General features: G+C 45.1%; 2 long non-coding RNA genes across 3 annotated transcripts; one reads left to right on the forward strand and one right to left on the reverse strand.

The window, feature by feature from the left end:
* Positions 1 to 3,820: 3,820 nt before the first annotated feature.
* On the forward strand, positions 3,821 to 7,301 carry LOC146186915 (uncharacterized). 2 transcript variants are annotated; one of them, XR_014707880.1, is made up of 4 exons: positions 3,821 to 4,172; positions 4,271 to 4,375; positions 6,605 to 6,689; positions 7,163 to 7,301. It is a non-coding gene; the product is annotated as an uncharacterized LOC146186915 (long non-coding RNA). The 2 variants fall into 2 exon arrangements; XR_014707879.1 differs by having other exon boundaries at positions 3,822 to 4,172; positions 4,274 to 4,375.
* Positions 6,724 to 8,778, reverse strand: LOC146186916 (uncharacterized). The gene is made up of 3 exons (XR_014707881.1): positions 8,628 to 8,778; positions 7,156 to 7,279; positions 6,724 to 6,769 (listed from the first exon to the last, which is right to left on the reverse strand). It is a non-coding gene; the product is annotated as an uncharacterized LOC146186916 (long non-coding RNA).
* Between the last annotated feature and the right edge of the window lie 696 nt (positions 8,779 to 9,474).

Below are 9,474 nucleotides of genomic sequence, written 5' to 3' on the forward strand. Positions count from 1 at the left end.
TAAAAGGAGGCGCTCAGCCCATCTGTTCCAGGGGCTTTCCCACATGGGAGGTCATCTATGGCCTTTTATATCTCTTGCATTGTAATAGGCATTTCAAGGCTCTCTTTCACACGATCTTCGAGCGTTGGCATTAGCCGTAAATATTCTATTAGAAACCCTTCACTATATTCGCGCGTATCACTCAGAAGCTCAGCAAAATGCTTCAGAATCGCACACTTTATATCTTTAGCATCGTTTGTAATCTGCCCTTCATGTCTTATTTGCCTGATTTCCTTCTGGCAAGCATACCTTTTTTCATCTGATAGCGCTCGCTTTGTCGGCGCCTCGCCAGCCCAACGTTTATCGCTTCTTGCGCGTATAACCGCGGCTCTGTGCAACAGAAAGAAACAGAAAAGGAACTTCATGGACAACTTGAGTGCCTGTTGTGTATGGAAAGCTGTGCGCCAGGAAAGTTCACTAAGCAAATAAGAGATGTGAAATCTCATTTAGAAAGAATCGACGCTGAGAAGCACACAGCCACGAGTTCGATGCTTGAAAGCGGTACAAAAGCGCTTCTAGTGAATGCGGTGTTGCCTTAGACACGTGCCGTAGAACGTTATACTGCGGTGTATATCGGTAATTATGAGCATGTTACTTACAGAAATCGCAGTTACACGAGTAGCGAAGTACGTTTCCGCTACATTTCTTCTGCGCTCTGCGCACATGCAGAGCCATCTTGCGGCAAACACAGAAGAACCCCTCCTCGCAATGTGCGGCGCTGCCCCGACACGTGGCGCGCCACTTGCCCCGGACGTTTCGCCGTGCACCCTCACGGGTTGTAGAATCAAGCGTCTTCCCTTTCTTTAGATCACTATCTTCGCTCACCCGCTTCTCCCCTTCGGGCCGCTCTGGTACCGGTGCGAGGATGCCCCAATACCCTTGCGCTTAATAAGTTTTCTCGCTCTCTCCCCTTCCAACATCCAGCGTGCGTCACTCGAACAGTGGTGTTTAGGCGACGCGGCTCCTCTCATCGCTTCCACTTCCGCTGAAGCGGAGGAGGCGGCAGTAGCCTTAGCAATCTCTACTACATCGGCGACCCTCATTTTTACTGATTCGGAGACAGCCATCCGAAACTGCGAAAGGACGTGTTTCCCAACCCGCGTTCCGGCTTCTCAACCAATCTCTCGTTCCTATCCGACCTATTTAGCTTCTCTGGGTCCCAGCCCATGCCGGCCACCCAGGTAACGAGGCGGCTCATTCTTTTGCTCGAGGTTTCGTCAGCCGAGCAGGAGCCGCCGACGCCTGGGGTGACGCTCGAGATCGTATGGTCACATACCACGAGATCACTGTGCACTACCGCGAACAACGTTTTGCCTATCCACCTCCACACAAGTCTCTCACTAAATTGCAGCAGGTGACGGGGCGCCAGCTACAATTCCGCACTTTCCTCTCCCTGCTTACCTCGCCCTTGTTCACCCGGGACTGTTCACGCCAGAGTGCACCCTCTGTGGTGCTCCAAAAGCGGATTTTGCTCACATTCTTTATTCTTGCCCTGAGCATCTTCCACCTGCCGAATGGCAACTCACAAACCTCGAGCGATGGGAGGCTGCGGTGTCCAGTTTTGAGCCGGTTGCCCAACGGCAGCTGGTGGACTGGGCTTTGGAAGTCGCCGGGAAACGTCACCTTCCGGCCACGACACGCACCCAAGAGGCATTCCATCCCTAGGATGTCAAAGCTAAGGCGGCTCATCTTAATAAAGTTTGTCACCACCACCATCCTCTTTCCGCTCACAGCGCGATTGCTAGGTGCTGCGTCTGATGCCGGACGCCTCTGACGTGATCGCTGCGCCGTAGCGCCTCTGCTGGGAAAGCGTCCCCTGCAATGTGTGCCGAGCTGCTTCCGAGGAATCATGCTTCTGCATGGTACTCCCAAGCGAGATAGAGGACGATCCCATCAAGGCGTCAGCCCCATGATCGCGTCCGCCTTCATGGCGCGTCGCTGCCCGGCTTTCTCCCTCCGAGACACCGAGTTCTTTGGTTCGTTCCGCTTGCTCAGGCGCACGTTTCGTTACCGCGCCGAACGCTGCGTTGCTCGGCGCTCACCGTTGCGATAATGTAGATTGTGAGAAGCACTTGTTTGAACAAATAATTAGAAAACAGTTGTACAGTGCACTTAGAAGTGTTGAGTATGAAAACTATGTCTTTGTGTGACTCAAGAGCATACCGAGCGAATGAGTGGGCGGTGCGAACGAGGTGCAATAACGCTATCGCGTTCCACTCTTGAAGGCGAAGCTTAAGCGTCCTCCAAATTTTTAATCAATCAAATAATGCTTTCTCTACTTTAGTCTTGCAACTTTCAAATTGCGCGCCAATCCTTTCCTATGCCCTTTTTTGGCTCGACTTTAGGTTGCGTGACGCCCCATCTTTGATGTCACCTTAAGTGACTTATTTAATTAACTATTTTAGTATTTTTTACATTCAAATGTGGTGCCAAGCCATTGGCTAATGACTCCATTTTCGCCTTTACTTTTAAATTTTTTGCCTCTAACTACCCAATTACTTATTGAGCTAATTATTTTTCGGACACATTAGGTAACCCTCTATCGATTGACACCACTATAATTGGCGTCTACCACTTCTCAACTACAACTGCTGCAGAAATTTTACATTTTTTGCGTGTAAATAATTACCTAATTAAATTATTGTTTTCATCATTTTCTCACAAATAACATTACGTCACCCCCTATCGATTGACACCACTCATTAACCTCTACCATTTCTCAATTACTCACAACTGCTGCAGACACGAATTGTCGGACGCGGTGCGCAAACAGAAATCTGTGAACATAGAGAAGTAATGCTCTCGCATTAATCATTTTTCTACGTAATGCGAAAGATTCCAGAATCAAATTAATCCACAGAGCGCGATACTACTACAGCGTCTCGTATGTAAATGTTCACGGTGTGTGGATCCGATGTGTAACAAGGCGAAGCACTGCACTCATTCTAAATGCTCCAGTGGTGTGGATATGACGGTAAAACCAAAGCATGATGCAATATCCTGAGACCTACACGCGCAGGAAACATGTCTGAGGAAAGGCATATCGGAGAGCAGCAGAGTGCTTCAACCACATGGTTACAAGAACGCACCGCCACACATTCGCGTTTTGTGCGTTCGTCCTTCAAGGCTCGAATGTTGCAAACACCTCACTCCCTGTTTAAAATTAAAGGAATAACGGACCAGTAACGCCAGGCAAGGATAATATGCTTGCTATGACATGATCTGTAAACAATTTCTGCTGAAGCCCCTGATGAGGTAAGCAATGGTTTTGCATTAAAACACTGCTCGCAAACTCCCCACGATACAACGGCAGCAGCCCTCACTGCTGCCGGCGTGATGCGCACAGAATCTACAAAGCGCCGAGGCCGTCACTGCATAAAACATACAGATTAACATTAACTGGAACTAAGCACCCCGAAATATGTATGGAGAAGAGTTATGGCTAGAATACTATTCAAGGACTCTGCCTACACTTAAATTTAATTGTAAACAACTAGAGCGACATACGTCGGTCGATTCGAGCCTTATCGCGGCATAGCCATGAACGTGAAGAATATTAAAATGGAAACGAAAGTTCATGATACCATCCTAAAGCCCCATTCACACTACACCAAATTTTCGGCGAGCGAAGCGGATTCGCTTCGCCGGAAAAGAGTAGCCTGTTCTCATCTACTCCTCCCGCGGCCGCGGAACCGACGCGGAACTGTGGTTGCTTCTCGCTTTTTCACGAAAGCAGCGATATCTCACGGCAGTTTCTTTTCCGGTATCGGGAGTTCGCGAATGAAGCGAGAGCGCGCGTGAGCCCCGGAGACAGTTCGCGCGCTTTTCTGTCGTCTGTTGCGTGGCTGCATACTGTCTTGCGTTGTTATAATGCAGTTCTCGTTTATTTTCCAGTTGCGCGCTTGTAGCGGATAAGTAATGACGACCATTTCAGAGAATGAAGAGATCGTTTCGATTCTCCTCTGCAACTTTGTAATGATTATGCTGGAAGAGTTGCGAAAGGCAGATGAAAAATCAGGTTCGCAGCGGAGGCGGTGGTGGGTGCACCCATCTTTGCAGGAACGCGCCTGGTTGGGCCAAAGCTACAACCTCTTGCCGCTGCTTCATGACTAGGACGTGGAGCATTACTGAAAGTAAGTTAATGTGAACTTTGTAGTGACTTTATTATGCCAAGCGCTATCACCTCACTGGCTTGTTCTCTTCTCGGCACCTGCCTGCATATGTCACCCAGCAGCTTCGGCTCCCTTGTAGAGCTCCTTCGTCCTCGTATCCAGAAAAAAGACATGCGATTTCGTAAGGCGATACTTCCAGATCAACGTCAGGTGCAGGTTATCAGGTAAGGTGAAGTTTCTGTACTTTTGGTTTGATTTTTTGTTTTTATTTGATTTATGGGGGTTTAACGTCCCAAAGCGACTCTGGTACGTGATACTTTGGTTTGGATTTCCATTTTTATTGAGATTGTCGAGCATTCGATTGTCATGCCTGAGCAGTATAGTAACGTGTATATAAATTGTGGAGTGCTAATATTATAAACCAATTTTGCGCAGTTTAAGTCGTTTATTTTTTTTTTTATCTGTCCGCCCACTTGTGAGCTCTTTTATTTTGGGAGCTGAGTTGTCTACAGTTGTGCTGCCCCAGTCCCGCGGTAGCGTAATGTAGAGCCCTCATGTGAAGTCCTTGACTTCTTGAGCATATTTTACACAGCATGCTTAGTGACAGTGTTAATAAAAAGATTATTCAGGAAATAATGCCCTACACCAGTGCAGTAAATATGAAGGGCAACATATACAGAATACAAAATCGTCAAAAATGCTTTTGTTACCATACCAGTCATTACCATATCAACAACAAATAGGCTAAGTTTGTTCATTTTAAATGAAACGTTTTGCATGTGGTTATCTGACAAGCTTGTTTTAAGCATAATAATTATAATTTAAGGAACAACAAATAGTATTTTTCTTATTCTGTTCCAAACCAAGGTTGTCAAAGAATTTCAATAAATCGAGCAGATACGTAACTGCATAGTCTGGCGAACATGTCAACATTCATTGTCCAGCCAACACAGGAAATGCTGACCGAAATTACAAGAATGCATGTAGCAAGTCTATGCTGGCAGTCATTGATGCTTGCTACAGGTATTCAAGTATATTTGCTTTGTTAACTGGTTCTTATAACCTTTCTATCCTCTGCACACCTTTAAATTTTATTTCCTATCAAGCACAAGCTTTTTTTTTCTATGGTTAGTCCTCGGTTGTCTAATGCAATGGTAATGCCATTTGATACCCTTGTGTAAACTAAATTACGACAAAGCTACCCATGCTTAAGAATAAATGTGGCGAAATGTTTATGCATGCAGGTGAAATGTTTATGCAAATGTGTGCCCTTCAGGCTAATATTAACCAGAAGATAAAAGTGAATTTTAATTTGTTCATTTAGGTTCTTGTTGGTGGAGATGGGCCACAACTGGAGCGAGTCTGATGGTAGAAATTATGGCCGAAACACATTTTTCAAAAATGTAGCTAGGCCAGGGCGGCATCTTAGAAGACGTACCTTTGAATGATAATAGCAAAATGCCTTCTTTCTTTGTGGGAGATGAGGCCTTCCTTCTGGAAATCTTCATGTGACCGTACGCAAGAAAAGTAATTCAGTTTGTTGTATTCTTCAATAAGTCAATTTGTTAAAACTGAGATTAACTGGTGTCACACCACCTTCAGCGCCATTTGATATGAGAAGCTGTTCAATGTTCACCAGCCAAAGTTATGAACGTAAAATGAGGCATCATGTCAAAGGCTTAAATATATTTTACTTCCGCCAACCCAACCACTATACGGATATTGGTTGCAAATGAAAGGCAGTATCTGCCTCCCTCTTCTGATTGGAATTAAACATTCAGCCTGGGATTGTCACAGAAAAAAACAATATACACTGAGTATGCCAAAACTAATGTATGAATAAACTGCATTTGATTTTTATTTTCAAATTAAACCTAATTTGTTGTTCTGCAAATCTCCCTTCCTAGTTTTCTAGTCCTGAGGTTTAGATGACCAGTCAGCTGCAGGAGCACCCAGCCAATTCTCTCAAATACATGCAAAACGAGTATTTAGTCACCGATGAGTTGAGTGAGGCGTGCCGTAGAAAACGTCTGGATTCTCACCCAACAATGGCTCATCTTACGTCAGCCATTCAAGACAAAGGAAGAGAACATCAGTCGCATTATCACATCCTGCTTGTCACTGCACAACTTCATGGTGTCTGAGGAGAAACCAGCTTTCCGTGCAGTCTACTGCCCCCCCCCCCCCCCAGCACCACATACTATTGGCAAGGGCAGCTGATCGCTGGAACCTGGAGGTAGAAGAGAGGGGAAATGGAAGGCTAACTCCTCATCCAGCCTTAAGTTGTCACCCAGCCATGTAATCATGCTGTTGGCAAATAAGCTTAGAGAAACTGAATTGCAGGTTACTTTTAACTCATCGAAATGAGCTTATAACTAGGAGTCAAAGCTGTCAGTTTGATGATTTGGAAAGAGAGCCCTTTCTCTCTAATGTTCCATGTTCTCTCCTTTCAGGCTTGCACATTCAGGCTTGCAAGCAGCCAAGCAAACTTTCGTGTGGCAGGACAAAATGATCAGAGGCAGTCAAATGAAGACAATGGTAACATTTATTTTTGATTTGTACTTATAGCATACTTTGTAGTTCACAGTTAATATTGTCCTGAAAACGTGCTTGCTGTCCTGTATGCAGAGAAGAAACAAAAAGAAATAGGCATGATATATGTCATTAGTATATGCCTTACGTATTTCCTGTCAGTAATTTGAAAATACATGATGTCGTCAATTTGTAGCCGCTCTTCTTTCGCCTTGGCATTCTATAAATTGGAATGTTTGTGAAGAGAAAGTTAAATTCACTTCAGACGCAAGCACCGCAGTCACTAGTTGGGTTCAAGTAAGCATGCATTACAAGAGAGATGAACGGCGGGATGTCGTATTGCAGATTTATCTTTCCACGCCTGAATCGCAGTCCTCTACTCTGCTTTCCAGTTGGCTGCAAATATTAGGGCAGAGACATGCACTAAATTTCATTGACTTCAAGTGCACACCTTACATTCTCAGATGGTTACCTTTCAGTTGTAGCTGTGTGTGGAATGGATGGCCCATCTGACTCAAAAGGACAAGCCAGATATTCCTGGCACTGCAGGCTCTGGAACGGCGACTTGAGTGGTGGCATCTGGCTGCTCCTCAGATCTATTTCCAATCAATAAATAACCAATACCATAAATTGAACAAGATCTTTTTATCATTTTAACTCAACCCACACCTGAATCCTTTGAACAGGACTTCTAGGCGTGGGTCATGGGCAATGAGGTTACAACCTGTGAAGAATGAAAAGTTGCACACCGTTTTAAAACTTACTCTTGAGACTGAGTGAAATGAACGCTTAAACAGTATGCAAAATATTCAGCCACATATAACAAACACAACACTATATCACATTTATAATAGTACACCTAAATTTGTATATTGTGCTTGATACTACAATCATGAAATGAGCACCCTGAGAGGGCACACTAATGCATACTGAGAAAATATGCAACTTATGTTGGTTCTCTTGACACATGCTTCATTATGGGCTGCATTTGCTTGAAGTGCTTCCACTTCACAGTAGGAACGTTGACAGCTCCAGCTTCACCTCTCATACTGGACCTAATTTGGTTTTCAATTTTGAAAAAAAAAATGTCTTTTAATTTCTTAAAATAATTTTCTGACAGATGGCCCCTACAAGAAAAAAAAAGACTGGTTATCAAGCACAGTAAAGAATTGGCGTTTGCTTATTTTCTGTTCACATGTTCTATCGGTCTCTTCAGCGTTGCCACTGTAAATATTTAATCTGAACTGCACAGCACTCCAGCACAGCATGACCACTCCAATATTAGTTTTTAAATGCACGAAATCTGAAGGTCACTATTGTAAGAGGTGAAAAACTCGGGATTAGCCTTTCGCCACAAGAAATAAGTCTCTAAAAACGCATCACGCTCGCGGTCAGCCCTAGAGCTTGTCACGGAGCACGCAGCGCCGCTACCGTGATGCTATACGCTCCAACATATTCGTACGAGCTGAATATTCACGGCACAGGAACCCACAACAGCACAAGTAAAGTAAAAAAAGTACGTAGTGCATGCTCGCTCTAGCTGCGCATGCTCGCAATAGGTGCAAATAGCGGGAATGAGCGAAATGATCAGTGTTATCGCTTCGTAGCACACATGTGTCGTACACGATCGCGCGAGGTCAGCTTGCATGGGATAAAAGAAAGTTAGCAGCAGCGTGAACACAACCAAGGCTGGATACGCGAAGCATACCGCACTGGCACTCGAAAAAAAAAGACAGTTCTCAAACAGCGGCATGAGCCAAATGGTCATCAATGCGCTGGTTTAGAAGTACGTAATACATGCGTCGTACACGATCGCGCGAGGTACGCATGCATAGAATAAAGCTAGCAGTAGCGCGAGAACAGAGCGAAACGCACTTGTACCGGCATCTGAAAAGTTATCGCGAGCATTGGCGTGATGCAAGATATAAAAGCAATTGTTCTTACCTCTCACTCCCAGTCCTTTGCGAATATGTTCCCACAGGTCCTCGTTGTAAATCAGGACCTTCAACTTTAAATGTCGCTTGGATTGGGGCCTCCTTTATAGCATCAGACAGCACCTCCGCAGAAACGGCGCCGGCCCGCTCCGCTGCAGTGCTTGCCGCCATACTGGATTTTGGGCGGACATGACGTCAACGACCCATCGTCGCTTCCACGGCGAACGCGGAAAAATCGGTCTCGGACCGATCGCCCTCGCCGCGCAGCTTTCCGCCCTCGTCGGCGTCAAAAGCGGCCGAATCCGCTTCGCTCGCCGGAAATTTGGTGTAGTGTGAACGCGCCTTAAACGCTGCAGAGCGAACGATTAAAGCACGAGTTTGATAATAAATATACGTGATATTATTGCTTTCATTTTCTGGTTACGTTATCTGCACACTGCAAGTATAACCCAAGTAGAGCGCCCGAGCTACTATAAGAAAATAAAGGATTGACGCTCTTCCTCAGCACACGTGTAAATCTTGGGCTTGCGATTCTATCATCGTTATTTACCATTTTTCGTTTTATCATTTTTCGTCTCTTGCTGGAGACCGGATAAGGAGAACTACTAACGGAAAAAACACTTCTTTTAACACACCAACTACTTCTGCTTTGCGACGTTTATTACAACACGAAGGGCGCAATTTTATTGACGGCAAGGTTGAGATTGGAACCCTACAAAGGCAAATGGCTTTCAAAAAGCTAGTCTCTCTCTTGCCAGCGGCGTAGCGAAACAAGGAACGCAAAAGGTTATATACTGACCTCAAGAAAATATCTTTTACGTGATAGCGTAGCCAGGTCTTTTGGTCGAAAGGCATCG

The sequence above is a fragment of the Amblyomma maculatum genome, chromosome 6 (genome assembly GCF_055883805.1).
Source record: "Amblyomma maculatum isolate TAMU_Amacu chromosome 6, ASM5588380v1, whole genome shotgun sequence".
NCBI lineage: Eukaryota > Metazoa > Arthropoda > Arachnida > Ixodida > Ixodidae > Amblyomma > Amblyomma maculatum.